Consider the following 17,602-nt stretch of genomic DNA (forward strand, 5'->3'; position numbering starts at 1 on the left):
CAAATTTTTTAATGTTTACTTATTTTTTAGAGAGAGATAGCACAAGTGGGGGAGGGGCAGAGAGAGACAGAGACACAGAATCTGAAGTAGGCTCCAGGCTCAGAGTTGTCAGCACAGAGCCCGATGTGGAGCTTGAACTCATGAACCATTAGATCATGAACTGAGCCAAAGTCAGATGCTTAACTGACTGAGCCACCCAGGCACCCCCACTGTTTGCTTTAGACCAATACTTGTGCTTTCCTCAATCTGTGTTTGTGGGGCTCCTTTGACCAAAAAGGGCATAAATTTTAAACCAGCTTCCTGTTATTTTGAAAATTCTAACTTTTTCAAAAGAGCTAAGACATCAATAGGTCACTAGAGTCAGGATGTTGTTTCTGTGCAATTTTTAGAATCCTTAGCTTGAGCTCCCTCTAGAAACTGAGTCAGCTGGGGGCAATAGTCATTTAATCCCCGGGACCTACCACAGTGTGTAATAGTAAGTAGCGAGTACCCAACTGATGCTTGTTGTAGTCTATAAAGAAAAAGATGTCTTTGTATTTTTTCTACCCACATATACATTTTAAAGATTGAGAGACTGCCAAAAGAATGATAATGTTCTGAGACATAAGGATCCATTTATCAATATGCAAACAGTCCAAGTTATAGGAAATGACATTCAAGAAAAGAAATGATGATTTTGAGTGGTATATCATGTGATATTGGGGAAGAGTCCTTCTAGGTTAGCTATCTGATGTAATTTGGTTCATGGTTGCTCTTCACTCCTTATCAAATATATGATGTCATCCTTTGCTTTCTGTGTGAATCTATGTATGTATAAATGCATCCTCCTAAATGATGTTATATTTTAGCAGTTTATATCCAAATGCTCACTTCCCCTCAATTGAAATTAGTAACATGGTGTGGGAGAGGGGGCAGGTCCTAGGACAAGGGGCCAGGTGATCTGAGTTCCAGCTCTAACAGTTTTACCAGATCTTGGGAATGTAACTGCATCTCTGTCTCTGATTCCTTGCTGGGTATGGAGGGATGGAAGTGGCTACTTAACCTACCCCACAGGTAGGGAGAGGTGTTGCCCTGGTTAGGAACAAAAACAGACAGGACAGTGTGCGGAAATTCACACAGTCTTACACCAATTACTGGTCAAAACTGAGAGTTGTTGGGGCGCCTGGGTGGCTCAGTTGGTTAAGCGTCCGACTTCAGCTCGGGTCATGATCTCACGGCTCGTGAGTTCGAGCCCCGCATCAGGCTCTGTGCTGACAGCTCAGAGCCTGCAGCCTGTTTCAGATTCTGTGTCTCCCTCTCTCTGACCCTCCCCCGTTCATGCTCTGTCTCTCTCTGTCTCAAAAATAAATAAACGTTAAAAAAAAAATTAAAAAAAAAAACAAAAAAAACCCTGAGAGTCGTTGGTAGGTAATTTCTTAAATGCTAAGGTACACATGGATCCTCTGTTGTTAGAGTTTCCACACATGTAAGGCATATTCCACATATGCAAATACAAATTGACTTGGGAAACAAAATCTATTTCTGTGTTAAGGCAGTAGGCAAGAAAATGGTGGGTAAATATCATCTTTTCACACAGTTTGCCTTAAATAACCAAGAAAGCTCAAAAGTCCATATATGTTACATTTATTTTTTGTTGTTGTTACATTTCTTATAAGAAGATTTTTTATGAAAGGCTTATATTTTCACATATGTATAGGTATATGTAACACCCTAGTGAACATATTCTCATGGACACGCACATACAGGGTGTACAAGAGAATAAGCACATCACTTTTCAAACTGGTACTGTGATGTTATCTGTGCTTAGTAACAATCTTGGCATGGAACACCTGGGTGGTTCAGTCAGTTAAGCATCCAACTTTAGCTCGGGTCGTAATCCTGCGGTTGGTGAGTTTGAGCCCCCCATCGGGCTCTATGATGACAGCTCAGAGCCTGGAGCCTGCTTCAGTTTCTGTGTCTCCCTCTCTCTGTGCCCCTCCCCTGCTCGCATTCTATCTCTCCCTCAAAGATCAATAAATAATAAAAATAAATAAATAAAGATCTTGGTGCAAAGTAGGTAGAATATAGGTATGGGGAATTCAATTAAAGTTATTGTCAGAAAGAGTATAACTGACAGGAGAATACTGTGACCTCTTGAAAGAAGTCTCCCTGCTTAGTTAGAGGGAAAATTCTCAGCACATACCTATCTATAGTTCATGTTCACAGCTAATGTCCAACTGGATAAAATCTCTCACCTGAAATAATTCAAACTTAGAATTTTTAACCTGAAAATCGAGAGGAATCTTGGATTGAGATGTGAGTTTTTAAATGTTTTAGACATGAGAGGTAGCAAGATTATTCAGTAGAGGTTTAAAATTGACCTCACATCACCTCTTATATTATCTCAGTAACTTAGATTCCACTTGGTGTTAGAAATACAGATTCCCAGCCTCACACATTTCCAAACCAGAGGTCAGTGAGATCTGTTTGCTCAAACGCTCCCTTTGATGGAGACAGTCTACCCCTCCCTTCCTTCCAGACTGGAATTATCCAGTCCCTCTCACTTTTGAGCTGATGCTTTTGTCTCTCTTCTTATGGCACACCTTTGGTGCTCCTTCCCACCCACCTAAAAACCTGCTCATACCTCAGGATTGCATTAAAACCCTACCTGTAAGGTTGTCTGTCATCAGCAGCCCATACTGGATTCCACACTTAGCCAGATGATATCCCTGGCCCATTTTGGCCCTGAACCTGAGGGCCATGATGGCTGAATGGCTCCTGTATGTAGGGTCTATTTTCCTAACAGGGTGATCAGCTCTATGAGAATGCAGGTCAAGCCCTGTATTTCTGCTTTGTCCCTGTGGCAGGGACTGGCTAAGTGTCATGGAATGGATTTCCTCTTTTCTCTGGGCACATAGTTAGATGGCATTTCTCGGCCTCCTTTGCAGTGAGGTGTGGCTATGTGACATAGTTCTAGTCTGTGGAGTGTGAACCAAAGTGATGTTGTTCCTGGCCCAGGAATACCTTTGGTGTGTGGTGTGCTAGGCCCTTTCCCCTCCACTGGTTTGATGCAGCCAACTGAGCATAGCAATCTTGTAAACCATGTGTTAAAGATGGAGCCACCAGGGAGAAGGAATTTGTGTTCCTGAATTGCTGACTGAAAGGGTACCACCTAGGGACCAGAGATAACTTTTTGGACTTTCAATGAGGAAGAAATAAATGTGTACTGGGTTTGAGCCATTATTCACTTGGGGGTTTGCTATCATGATTAATACTAGCCTGGCTGAGATAGTCCTCCTCTGAGATAAGCACTCTGTAACATACAGGATAGCCACTCCATCAGTCAGTCAACAAACACAGATTCACACACACACATACACACTACACATACAACACATACATAGTCACACGTGTATATAGGGTTAGGTCAGCAGGCCAAGGGGACTTCTCCCCCTGAGGACTTTCAGCTTCACAGGGAAAAGGTATGCTTTCTGTCACTATGTAGAGACAGGGGTGGGGATTTATGTGATGTGCTAAAGTGTATTGCAATCCATAGTCAGAACACTCCCTCATGCCAGTATAAAATACCAAGCTCAGCTCTGGGAGGCCTGGTGATGCTGGGGTGGCTAGTGCCAGAACCACACCGGGTCACTGATATTTGGTAGATGACCCTGTCTTGGGTCTGCCCGCAGTATGTTCTCCGCACGGTTCTGAATCTGTAATTCAAAGCAGAGAAATGTTCCCTTTGACAGACTGTGCCCAGGGCCAGCTGCTCTATATCTGGTGGGATGAGGGCAGAGTGGTCCCTTCAGAGCAGCAGATACTGATTTGGCAGCTCGCCAGTTAACGATGGTAGTGGAGACTGGACGTGGCGGTGCACTTGGGCCTTCAGAGCTGGGCTGGGGGACCAGTTTCCCTTTTCCTGTTTCTCTCCTCACTCACGGAGCTGCAGTTCTCCAGCGCTCAGTGAAGACTGTGCATTTAATAGAATTCTGCCTCTGGGTTTTTGCTGAGGATGGAAATGAGGTCTTCACTGTAAGGCCGCTGATTTCTGAGGTCAGGAAAGCACTGAATCCTCATTTAGTGGCACAAGGTGAGGGTAAAAAGTATATCTTTATCTGAGAAGTTTGGGCAGCGTGGGAAACCAGGCTGGAAACATCAAGTGGAGCAGGGTGATAGAGCAGGTTCTGCGTCCATCAATGTACTTCCTAACGTGTGGAAAGGAACGTGTGGGTTTTTCATGCCAAGATCTCAGAAGTTATTAACTCAGTGTAAGATGTGAAGAGGAAAGGGCTTTTCTTCCTTTAGTCTGATTCAGTGAATTATTCTAGGCTTATAATCACTCATACAATTTATTCTCCCCTCTAACTATGAAAATCCAAATATCTGTAAAAAAGAGACGTTATGGGAGTGGATATGGTATACATCTGATTAATGGGTTCTACCAACATGAGTAATTTAGGCTCAGCAGCAGAGGTAGAAGTGAATTAGTGTTTTTAACGTGATTTGCCTCAATACCCTTGATTTACTTGACCTTGGTAGATATTACTGTGTGGATATCCAGAATTCTACCTCAGGCCTGTTGTATATTCTCTCCAGAGTTGCTTTTTTCTCTCTGTGAAAAAAGTCTCTCAGTTAAAGGGGATAGCTTCTGTGCCCACAATTCCTGAATTCCTGTTTTATTTATCAAGTGAAAAGGTCTGTTAATTGCCACACGAACTACTGCTAAACCTTCTTTAGTGACATTTCCCTGAATTCTGTTCACAATATGCTCCACCCATTTGAAGGTATCTTCTACTCTCAAAAGTGCATGGCAGGATATTTAGAAGACAGACGCAAGAATTTTTCAAAATCTGCCCCCTTACCATTGGCATCTTTAACTGTTCAGCATCCGGCCCACGAGATGGGATATCAGGGCGTCCTCCTCCCTTCCTCCTGCCTGCTCCTTTGCTGCGCCCTGCTGCTCCCACTGTCTTGGCTAGCTGCTCGTTTGAACTTGGACTTTTTTAAGGGATCACCCTCACTTGCAAATCTAGTGGCCTGGATCCTGGGCTGATTTCTTGAGTGGAAGAACTCATTGCTTTTTCAGCTCCAGCTTTGTTTGCTGATCACCCTGACTCCACTTTGAAGAGCTCATCTCAACTCACAGCCTCCAGAAAGCTTCCTCGAGCCCCACTGCTGCTCCCTCAACTCAGCCCCAGGTTGGCCCTGGGGCTCCTGTTTCATCTCCTTTAATCCCACCACACGGGAAGCAAGTCTGGAGTGCACTATTATGAAAGCCTCTGAGCGTCTTTTGATACTCCTAACTTCAGACGATTTCCTGCAATTTCACCACCTTTCTGGATAGCCTCTGTTACAGGGGCAGAAAACACAAGTGGTGGATTTGGTATGTTTAAGAGACATGTTCTAAATATGGCTCTGAGCTAGACATAACCAGGTGAATAAGCTTTGTTCCTCCTGTTGGATAACAAGGCAATTTTCATAGGTATGTGTAGGCTCCGGAAGGAAGTTCAAAGAAATATCAATAGTGTGGAGACTGATTAAGATAATTTCTCCTTGGAAGCTTTACTCACCAGATTATTATAAAAAAAAACCCAAAACCAAAGCCAAAAACAAACAAACAAAAAAACAAAAACCAAACCAAAACAACCAAAAAACAAAGCTTTACTTTATGCACATACTTAGACTTAATATTTTTGCCATATTCAGGAAATGTGATTTTTCATCAGCCCTTCCAGATACCATCAGGAGAGCAGACCCCTGGTTCACATGTTACAGGTTTCATTCCGTTTCATTAAGAATTTATTATAAAACAGAATATGACATAACTGTATATTATATAACTGAGTATAAATGATCATTTCTTAGATTCACAAAAATTTGAGCCGAGGACAAAATCTTTCTGGATAAGAGCTGATGTTTAATTAATTATGCCATTATTTCCATTTTGGGATACAAAGATAAAACATAATATCTGCATTCAGCCACCTTGCTGATGCGACAGAGTATGGTTTTCAAATGTTCTCCTGGAAGCTTTTTAAAAAACACTTTCACCAAGATTTGATCTCACTTCAGAGTCTGAAATTTTATCTCTCTCTCTCTTTTTTTTAACCATATACAACAGTTCTTGCTGCAATTATATTTTTTCCGACAACTTCTAGACTTGCCCTGAATATCAATCTTTAGATGCCCTGGGTACACTCTGTTTCACTCTGGATGCCTCTGTCAATGACATGGTCCTACATCCTCTTTTCTACTTCTCTTGGATCGAAGGTTATAAAATACTTTTGAAACAATTATTCCAGAGCTATATTCAAAACCTTCTTTAAGGGTCTCTGCTACCATGACAACCTGATTATCTGGTGGCTGCCTAAGGGAGCATTTGGGTTTGGTGACTAGGAAGTTCATTTGGGCACTTTTGCAGCTTAAACTGATGACTGGAGTATCTCAAATCTGTCCTGTCCTCTGAAACTCCATTAACAGTGCCCCGAGGACCCACAGGGTGAGAACCAGCAGGAAGATGAATGGAGATGAAAAGAGCAGACCTTGCCCTTGGGAACCTCCACTCTAATTAGTTCAACAAGAAGCATTTATGAAGCATCTACTGTGTACAGAGTCCCGACTATGAACTATGAACAGACTCAAGGAAGCTCATTAGTGGAGCCCACTCAATATCAATGAAGAGCCCACAGAGATGAGACAAAAAAAAAAAAAAAGAATTCTTAAGGCAGAATATGCAAAAGAGATCATGGTAGAGTAAGGGTGATGCGGAGGCAGAAGTGGGGAGGGATGGGGGTCAGCCTGGTAACACAGTTACATATGAGTAAGATAACGTTCTGTGTAATAAATATTCACACAACAGGGGCTTAGTTCTCACTCTCAAGCTTCCAAACCTCTTGGTCTCTTTATAGAAAACAACAACAAAAAAGATTCAGAAATATTTAATATGTAACAGCGAAGTGGCAGAATGTTGGGAGTGTAGGGTTAGGGGTTCCACAGCAGGCCACATGTGGGCAGGTGGGGAGCCAGTTCCGAAGAGTGATTCACACTTGCTTGCCTGTGAATAATCTCAAGACTCTCTGAAGCTTTCCTTTTGTGTTCTTCCCTGACTCTGATCTGAGACAGGAAATGATTCAGCACAGCCTGAGCCTATTCTGGGATCTAAGAGATACAGAAGTGCGGTGAAACTTCCATTTTTATCACTAATTACTTTAACAGGTACTTTAATAAGTGCTTGCCAATTGCCCCTGCTGTTTTGTAAAATTATCTACACTGCATTTTACATTTTTAATCAAACTTTATTTTTGAGAAGTTTCCTGGATTGCTGAAGCTTTTGCTTTTTACATGTAGGGGGACAAATTTTCCCTCTGATTTCATAGAACTAAAGAAATTAGGCAGGGGTCGGGGGTAGGGGGGGGACCTGGCCTGCTATTTTTACCAGGCCTATTGGAAATTATGGTGGTGGCCACTGGAGTCGAACACACCATTTCTTAGGAAGAAATGAATCACTTCCCGCCCTGTGGGGTATGAAGGCTCTGTATGAAGTCTCTGCCCTGAATCTCTATCTCATGGATCCTCACGCTAAATGTGGAAGAAGTTACTATCTTAACTTTTAGGGATGAAGAAATTCAGGTAACCAAATCTAAGGAAGGGATCCAAAGTCAAAAGGTTATATTCCAGTAAGAAGTAGAGCCAGGATTCTTTCTCAGATATGTGTCCTTCTAAGTCCAGACTTCCACATTCTGTTTGCTTCTTACTGAAGAGAGGGAATTGGTCTCTTTTGCAAGGTGAGTTGTTTATTTCTGCCTAAGTGTTTAGCCCGTAATTTGGGTCACTCCCATCAGTAGCTGTAGACATTTCCTGAGCTGTGTTTAGCATCAGGTATGTCTTTCACGTATATTATTCTTTGAAACGCTCATCATCACCCATAGTAAGGACATCATCATTCCCATTTTATAGGTAAGAAATTGAGGTACAGAAGCTAAAAATCTTGTCTAATGTCACACACATAAATAGTATCCCAGGTAGTATGAGTGCAGGGTTCATTCTCTTAATTTCTATAATTGGAACTGGCTTATGATGGTTTGTTATATAAAATTTACAAAAATAACAATACAAATTAATTAGACAAGACAAACCATGTAAGATTAAAAAAAGAAGTACCTCGAAGTATAATGTAATACCTTCCCTTACTACACTCAAACATCATTAATTCATTTATCAAAAAACATACTTTCATTATTATTATTTCATTATTATTATGATCAGTAATTTTATTGGTACTGGTGATGTTTTTATTTCCTCTTTAGAGCTCCACATTCTTTCTGGAAAACACAATTTTGTATATAAATTTGGATCTGACTTAAAATAAAACTAACGAGAAAAACAGCAAACATTTATAGACGACATGCCAGGTGCTGTGCTTAGTGCTCCTGTTATTTTTTTCTAATTTAATCCTTATAATCACCTCATGAGGTAGAAACTATTATAACTTTGATTTTTCAAATGAGAAAATTTAAAGAACAAGAGCAGGTGAGGTCCTGTTCAGTCAGGGATTTGAACCTGGACTCATATGTCACGCCTGCCTGTGATAGGGTCCCCTCCCTAAGGAAAAACACAACACAACAAAAAACCTCAAGGCAACCTGGCTATACGCATACCTGACAACATCCCTCACGACCTTCTAACATGAGACCACTTAATCAGACCACATGTTTGTGTGTTACCATATATGGGAGACAAAGAATTAAAAAAGGTATTAAAAAACTATGCCACATGGCATTCAGGGCTAAGTTTCTAGGGTGTCAACCCAACTGAGCCGTACTGGCACAAATAAAGTTACTTCCTGAAAAGAAAAACCTCCATGTCATGACTCTGTGCGAGAATCCTGCCACATGACCTTTTAGGACACCACATTCTCTGCCACTGTGATGTCTTACCTAGGACACAATGATGAACAAACACAGTCCCCACCCCCAAAGGCACAGGTAGGAAGACAAGCCATCGGGCACCCTCACTGTCATGTGCCATGTAAATCTCAGCAGGAGGCTCCATGGAGGCTTTCCTGAGAAAAATAGCTAAATCGAGAATGTAGGAACAAGAAATGATGACTCAGGTGAAGGAGCCAAGAAAGGAGGGGGAGAAAAAAAAAGGCCTTCTGGGCAGAACGTATGCAAAGGTCCAGAGATGAAAGAGTGTGACATCTTTCTGCAAACAGTTGAGCAAGACCATGGAGGCAAAAAGATGAGAGAGACATCTCAGCAGTAAGGAACCTGTGGCAAGTCATACAGTGAGTAGTAGTAAGGGCTCGGACTTGAACTCATCACTGTCTCCAAGGCACATGCTTTCCCCTTTATCCCTTTGCCAGGCCCACATTTTTTCCTAATGCTGAACTTAGCTGTGGCCTCCGTTACTCTTATCTATGTAAACAAGCAAGGCGAGGTCTATAAGAAGGGACTGGAAGGGTCCCTGGAAGGAAATGCAGACAAGGTGGAGACACACAGAGCTTCTGTGCCTTTGAGGGGTGCTTCTTGGTTGCAGGGAAGGCAGGGGGTTCAACCTATGATGCTTACTTCACCACTGCATGCTAAAACTGTGCAGATTGCTGCTAGCACTCCAGAGGTCTCTAATCGCTAATCAAGAAGATACAGGGTGACTCCCTTGGTGAACCAAAGGGGTTCATTTCCCAGGCTGTTGGCAAGCAATCATACCTGGGCCCTACTCTCTTCTTGCAAGTACAACAAGGAGACATCAAAACAAAGAGTGCCTAGCACTAGAAGATTAAACTCCAAGGAAGGGGAGAGGTCTTGTTGGTGTTTTGGAAACAAACAAAACAAAAAACCAAAAACCAAAACAAAACAAAAAAACAAAACCAAAAAAAAAAAAAAAGGAGAATTATATATAAGATGTGTGCCTCCTTACATTATTAAAAGAAAGCTGAGAACAAGTGAAATTCAGAGTTTGGGAGATATCTGCTGGGGCCTTCACAGACTATAGGATTCACCCTCATGGCACTTCCTGGCATGGAGTCTAGCGTTAAGGACTAGATCAGACGCCCATGAAAATGACTTTTGTGCTATGCACTCATCTGCATTTTATAGGCCAGTGTCCTTGTTCTAATAGGACAAGTTCCTGGAGTCCCATTCATTTAATATTTGTGAAGATGTATTACGTAAACTCAATTTCTGGCTGAACGTTCAACGAGGGCCCATAGTCTCACTGCCCCTGATAGTTAATACTAAGTTGTACATTATCAGGTTTCAGACTTATTACTTCAGTTTGCCTTATAGGCTACGTTGCCACAGATCCACATCAGTTTCCCTGTGGCTTTATCCCCACAGCAGTTTTTTAAATCCACTGTTACTTTACCCCATGGTAAGAAATGCCTCATGGTGTTACAAACAAGCGGTTGAAAATTGTTATTTATGTGGCTCCCTAATAGCAATTTGAAATATAGGGCATAAAATTACTAACTTACAATACTGTTCAATATTAACAGTGGGAAAGGTAATATGTTAAACAGACATTAAAGGATTAGCTGTAAAATACATTTCACTAAGCTAAATCATTTCTTGGCAAATGGCAGTTTTCAGCTATTACGTAGGATTTATCAAGTCAAGTGGATTTATTTTTATTTTTCTATTAGTTTGCTAAATATATTCTATATTTAAATTTCAATCTTGTGGATTTTTTTTCCCCGGCATATTAAGAGAGGCTGTTGAAAACAGAATGTGAAATAGAAGTGATGCCAGACTTTCAAGTCAAAATCGCTCCTTGGTTTCTCCAGCAAATCCTCCAGCAAATCGACTAAAGACTCAAACGTAACATCCATACAGTAAAAAGGCATGTTCTCCACAAGACATGAAACAGTGTTTCTACACTTTTTATTTCTTTCTTTGTTTTTCTTTCTTTTTTTTTTTTTTTTTGCTTCAGACAACACTTTGTTCTAATCAAGCATGTTCAGTAAACGTTTATGTATTTGTGAATCAGGCACAGAGGAAGAAGGTGGAAAGAGAGGAAGAAGGTGGAAAGAGAAATTCCTAATCTCCCAGGGTGGAAATTGTGAAGTATTAAATGGATATCCGATGCATAAATACAAATAACATAATCTCTCTATTTTCTTCTGAGACAGTCACCAGTTACAATAATCCTAAAATTATCCCATCTTCTCAAATCCCTCAAGATTTATTAATTTTCATAAACTGCTTTGATGGAAACTTTCTTAAAAGATGCAAAGTAACCTTTCTCGAGCTATTCTTTTACTTCAGATCATGGACAGCATTTTCAACCCCAGAATACCAAAAGTGAGTTCTTACTTTTCAAAGGAATTGGTTATGGATCTATAAATAACTATTACAAAGAAATGAGCATTATGGAGCAAAGAAACTGCTCTTATACTCATTTGAGAAATGATGACAGGATCCAGATTCCCAAGAAGTAATTATTATTATAAAATTAAGGGTCTGCTTTGAACACTTGTTAATCATTAGCTGGTTTTAAAGACAAAATTTTTTTCCCCAAGACTGTGAGTCGCAGACTATAAAGATTTCTCCCCAAATGTCCCTGTTAATAATTCTAAATGGCTTCAAAACATTTATTACATATAAATCTTTACTTTTTTTGTTCAGCTGTTTTATGTGGGATGGTAAATTTCTTTTCATAAATACTTTTATATTGATCAAAAACTAATGGAATAAGATGCCCTCCAACTTGAGTACATAAAAATACAGTCAGCGTGTAAAATGTGAGTCACTTATTCAGAAAGCTGACGGTTGGTTCCCGGAAGATGTCACCTAGCCCAGCAAGTCACTGAGCTAGGCTAGCATGGAGTCCGGGCCCACGCACTGCGGCCATGTTCATCGCATCACCCGGACACCTCCATCAACTGGAATCCAATGAACCCCAACCCTTGATTAGCTGACTTACTTATTATTACCTTTTTAGCTGACATATTTAAGACAAAGATGATCAACAACTAGAAAACTAGCTTTTAAACATTCAGGATAAACCCTGGGTCTGAGTTTACACATTAGCTCCCTTCCCCATTTTACACATCCATAACCAGGGAGGCAAGGCTGGCACGAGGCCAAGGTATGATCCGGCTTGGGTTCAGATCCCGGCTTTGTGTAATTTAAGGCAAGTTACTGTACCCTTTGAGCCTTAGTTTCCTTTATGGATAATAGTAACAACATCAACTCAAAGGGCCTCATTGCAGATTTGATGTGCAAGAGAAGGAACTCTGGAGTTATAAGGTTGTGGTAAGAATTCAATTCACCAAGGGGTTTGGACACATGAAATTCTCAACAAATGTTAGCTATTTTCATAACCATCAACAAATGTTAGCTATTTTCATAACCAGTGACATAACTTGTGCAATGCAGGGAACCATTTGTAAAAAAAAAAAAATAAGATACTAAGAATTTCACAGTGGTGACAGAACAGTATTACATCAAGCACAGGGCCCTTCTAGCCCCTGTGTGACTGTACAGATCTGCACCCAAGAAGTCCACCCTGGCTCTTATCTTCTCTGATTATTTATTATTAGACTTAGAAAGATACTCCCAGACCAGAAAAAGATCTGGTTATGTTCCCTTTGCTAAGCTTGCTGAGGTAAGAGTAGACTTGAATCTTAACATAATTTTCAAAGACAGAATAGCATGATTCCCACCCCCTCTTGCATCTACCCTCAATTAGTGTCAGTGCCAAAAGTATGCCTGATAGTATAAACCAAAAAGAAGTCCTGAGACAGCTTCCTAATATCATTTCCAGTGAAAAGCCACCATTTCGGTAGCATGTAGGTGATAATTTGCAACACGAGACCCCAAACTCCAGAAAATGCCAATAGCAGGGTATCCAGTTGAGATAGAAAAAAAAAATACACAGAGCAAGGGAGAGTGGGGTCAATATTTCTTGGAAAATCAGTTTTGTCAATTCTGAGGTAGCTGCTTTATAATCAGAATGTTAGGTAGGAGTGGCTTGTTCTAAGTCCCTCCTGTTTCCACTTATTTCCTTTCCTGTTCCTACAGGAAGATTGCCCATATCCTGGCAAATGCTCCTGCCTGGACAGGAAACATGGGAGGAATCCCTTGCTGAGACATCAAGATGGCTCCAGGTGAAAGTAAGCTGAGCTGTGTCTTATATTCACATTTTCATTTCTGTGCCCACCCACCTGACTTTCCTGTCCCACTCTTTATTTTGTAATGTTTATTTTTGAAAGAGAGAGAGAGAGAGAGGGCGCATGCATGAGTCGGGGAGGGGCAGAGAGACAGGGAGACATAGAATCTGAAAGCAGGCTCGGGGCTCTGAGCTGTCAGCACAGAGTCCGAAGCGGGGCTCGAACTTGTGAACTGGAAAATTATGACCCGAGCTGAAGTTGGATGCTGAACTGACTGAGCCACCCAAGAGCCCCATTTCTTGTCCTACTCTTTAGCAACCCCTTTGTCATAACACTCCCTGATGTTCCCAATCCTGAAATTCACTTATACTTGTCCTGTTGCTATTCATGGTCTCTAACATGACAGAATCAAGGAGCAGTTCTTAGTAAAAACCATAGGCAGACAAACAATGAAGTTATATAAAATAGCAAATAATGACTTCAGAATTCTACCCATATAACCTTTCCAGATAAATCTCTGAGAACAGACAGTTTCCTTTGCCACTGCACTATCTAGACATGGCCTCCCAAAGGATACATATAAGTCACAGCACCAAGTTTCTCCTATTCCCCTCCCTAAACTGTAGTGGGTAGCTGTAATTGCTAAGTACAAAAACAGCTATTATTATATTATACCATGTGGTACCACTATCACATATCTCTCAATATGAAAATCCTTTAGCAATGTCCAATTAACCTTAGCCTGGGCCAAGACAGACTCTGTCATGTGCCAGCAAAGAACCATGTAGCCTGCTGCTGGTCAGTGGAGTAATTGTGAACCTCTTAAATTATTTTTTCACATTTACTTCTTGAATCTGTCACCAGACCCTAGAACCCTCTGAAAGAACTAGGCAGTTTTCAGTACGATCTCATTATTGACATTTATGTTGATTGATGTTGGCTCTTACAGAATTGGAATCTGCAGATCAATTTCCTTATTAGATTCTTTCTCACTGCTGCCATAATCATTTTATCACACAGGCTGCTGCTATCAAATGCTGCTTTGTCACTATGTAATGGGACAAGCCAAACCAGTTCCTCTAGTCTGTTACAAGAAACAGAAAATTCTCCTGGTTTTAAATCTGACTTTCCTCAAATTTTAAGAAATTCCCGGATAATTATACTTGAACATCCTCTTTGTAAAAACTATGCCCCATGGAGGAACCAGTGATAATCTTAAGGTAAATGCACACAATACTACTTAGAACCATTTGTCCTTTCCTCTCAGAGACCGTCCAATGTCAAATTATGAAACAGGTGCCATCCACATGGTGACTTTTGCCAGCTAAGTAGAGCAGGTGATCATGTCAAGGTCTCTGGTAGGCTTCCCCAACCTGGCCAGGTAGTTTTGTGTAAAGGGGGAGAAACAAACCCTCCAAAGTGCTTCTAGCCCCACAAGTGGTCATCACTTGTAAGAGAGCTAAGAAAACAAAAACAAAAACAAAAACAGGGTGGCTGTCATCAGAGGATGCATCCCTACTCTAGAGAGAACAACTCAAGGGTATTAAGTAAACAATGCATGGGAAGAATAAATAATCATCCTTGTATCTACACAGGCCTGCAGTTCCTAGGAAATATACAGACTCTCGGGGTTCCTTAAGGTGAGAGCTCAGAGATCCATGAATAGAATTCAGAGCCTTTGTGAACTTGGAGGAAAAAACAATGCATCTTTAGTTGCACCAAACTTGAACTAAAATTTAACATTTCCGGGGCGCCTGGGTGGCTCAGTCGGTTAAGCGGCCGACTTTGGCTCAGGTCATGATCTCGCGTTCCGTGAGTTCAAGCCCTGCGTCGGGCTCTGTGCTGACAGCTCAGAGCCTGGAGCCTGTTTCAGATTCTGTGTCTCTCTCTCTCTGACCCTCCCCCGTTCATGCTCTGTCTCTCTGTCTCAAAAATAAATAAACGTTAAAAAAAAATTAACATTTCCTTCAGTTATGAATGTAGGCATGAAACTACAGTGGTATTAATTGGTGACTCTGTCACTACAAGAGATCACAGACATCTTCATGTCACATTACAGTTGTAGTAATATCTCTAAATATTATATATTGGAATCATTACATAAGAACTAAGTTAGAACTTCCATTTGAGCTTTTTATTTCATGCTTTAGGAATGAAGCTCATCTTACATATTTTTCAACACCTTAGTAATGGCACCTCAGTATAATCGGTTTCCTTTTATAATCCCATGTCTTCGTGCATGTAATAGCATTGTTCTGAGAGGGGACCAAAGGCTTCTCTGGTCTAAAAAAAACTGGGCCATGGCTAAAACATGGTTATCAGCCTCAATTACGTCACTACTCCCAAACCCTCTATCTCACATTGTTTGTGATGTGGAGACCTTCTGTTGTGGCTCTCACTTCCCACATGTGTGAGGAAGAATGGGTGGATTTCAGCCATCCTGGGTCCTGATGGTTACCTCCAGCACCTGGTAATGCTGGCTCTGGTTGGGCAAGGAACGTACATTAATTTGAATCTCCACTAAAATAAATGAGCTTTCTTTTCATTGCCAAGCTGAGCTCTACAGCTATGATTGTTATGTATCGTTGCAATCTAGGCCTTAATGGCATTTTAGCCCTGTGGTGGGTTCACAGAGAAACTATTTTCAAACTTCAAAAGGCCATTAAAACATGTGCAGATGTCTGGAAAATTAATACTATCATCTAACTCTCACCCTTTGCCTGTAGGAGGTAAGGAAGAGACAAGGCTCAATAAAGATATTAGAGATCAATACATGGTCATAAAGCAAAGTGCTGTCCTTCCGGGGAGTGCGGGTGGTGACAAGTAAGGAAGCCGACAGTGCTTTTGAAGAGATTTTCTCATTAGATTTTTTGTCAAAGTCATTCACGTAATCTATTAAAAATTTAAAGAGAGAATAGGGATGGCATGGAAGGTAGAAGAAGGGAGAAAGAGATAAAGATAATTTTCTGCTACCCTACTTCAATTTTGATGTTCAAGGTCCTGAGATCTCAAGAGTGGAGGCGTTCATTCATTCACATGACAGAACCCGGATTTGTCAAGGTTAATGTTGAACAAGTTACAGTTTCTGTTCTCAAGTGTTTTGAATTTGAGAGACTTTAGCACATTCTGTAAATTCTCAGGATACAGAGATATTCTCATAGTTTCAAGGCTTTTATAAAGTTTTTAGAACCATGGTCTCTTTTCTTCCTTTTAATCATTTTATTTCTAACAGATTTTATTCTGTAAGTGTCCCAGCTACCCCAATAAAACATGAAAACAAGACTTAATTTTTTATCACAGAATGGAAGCTTTACACTTTTATTAAAGAATTTCTTTTAGAGAGTTCTTCAATATAGAAAGAGGAAAGAGAAAGAAAAATGTTTTAGAAGACATTTTCAGCAGTTTTTTGTCTGTTTTCTCAGATGGATGGAGCTGACCATGGGAAATATACTGGAAATTCTTAAAGCATTATATGGAATCATCTCTACAGATAGCCCTTCATCAAAAAACCTGAAAACATTAACAGACTGTTGGTAGCGCATCTGTTTAAATTCAAGAATAAAGAAGACTGTGTCAGCCTTAGCCAAGATTGCACCTACCTGTAAGAAACAGAAAAACTGACTCTAAGGGGCTTAGACATAAACAAATCTTAGGCATCTGTATTCTTACAAAGCAAGAAGTTCGGAGCTAGGTGGTCAATGAGATTATGGGGGTTATTTGTTAGTACATCATAACCTAGCTTATACTGACAAAGCAAGCTCACATGAAATGACACCCAAAAGACCTGTGGCAAAGGGTCTATAACAGGAGCATGTATTAGCAATCTCTCAACCATATTTTAATTTCACTGGGGTAATTGTGGGTAACACATCCTTCCAAATGGAAAGTTTTCCTTTTCAATTGCAAAATAAGGACTCTCAGGATTGCATTCAGCTGTCAACAACAACAACAACAACAACACAAAAAGCCTGACTTACAATGTCATAAGCTTATAGTAGCGTTTATATTTCTCACACAGCAAGATGTCTGGAGGTAGGCAGTCCAGAGCTGGTGGTGTAGTTCATTCATATCATCAAGAAGTCAAACTCTTCTCATTCCTATCTTGTTCTGCCATCTTTTGTGTGAAGGCTCATGCTAAGATAGCTGCTCTATTTCCTGGCATTGCCTCCACCTTCCAGATAGGAAGAAGGGGTAAGCATAAATGAACACTATAGCTGTGTTTCACCCCTTTTATCAGGAAAACAAAAGCTTGCCATAAATCCCCACAGCAGATTTCTACAAAGGTCTCATAGGCCAGAAGCAGGTCAACCTGGACTCTCTTAGTACAAAGGGAAGCTGAGAAACAGCATATTTGTCTTTCTAGTATCTGGGGTAGAAGAAATAAGGAAGAAAGGTGTCAGCTGAGTGTGGTGGTCATGAATGCTACTTACTAAATATGTCCAATTCTCTTTCCTTCTCGGGACATGTCTACTTGTGTTTCTTAACGCCTCTATGGTTGAGTGGGGCCTA

At 40.7% G+C, this 17,602-nt stretch overlaps 1 protein-coding gene and 1 long non-coding RNA gene across 5 annotated transcripts in view; one reads left to right on the top strand and one right to left on the bottom strand.

Annotated features, from left to right (window-relative positions):
* NCKAP5 (NCK associated protein 5) overlaps positions 1–17,602 on the bottom strand; it is an 890,605-nt gene that overhangs the window by 127,776 nt on the left and 745,227 nt on the right. The gene's annotated exons all lie outside the window — the stretch shown is intronic.
* On the top strand, positions 8,929–16,673 carry LOC122481287. 3 transcript variants are annotated; one of them, XR_006296807.1, is made up of 4 exons: positions 8,929–9,268; positions 10,689–11,282; positions 13,005–13,096; positions 16,516–16,673. It is a non-coding gene; the product is annotated as an uncharacterized LOC122481287 (long non-coding RNA). The 3 variants fall into 3 exon arrangements; XR_006296805.1 differs by having other exon boundaries at positions 8,936–11,282; XR_006296806.1 differs by lacking the exon at positions 10,689–11,282 and having other exon boundaries at positions 8,936–9,268.

This window comes from Prionailurus bengalensis, chromosome C1 (assembly GCF_016509475.1).
Source record: "Prionailurus bengalensis isolate Pbe53 chromosome C1, Fcat_Pben_1.1_paternal_pri, whole genome shotgun sequence".
Lineage (NCBI taxonomy): Eukaryota > Metazoa > Chordata > Mammalia > Carnivora > Felidae > Prionailurus > Prionailurus bengalensis.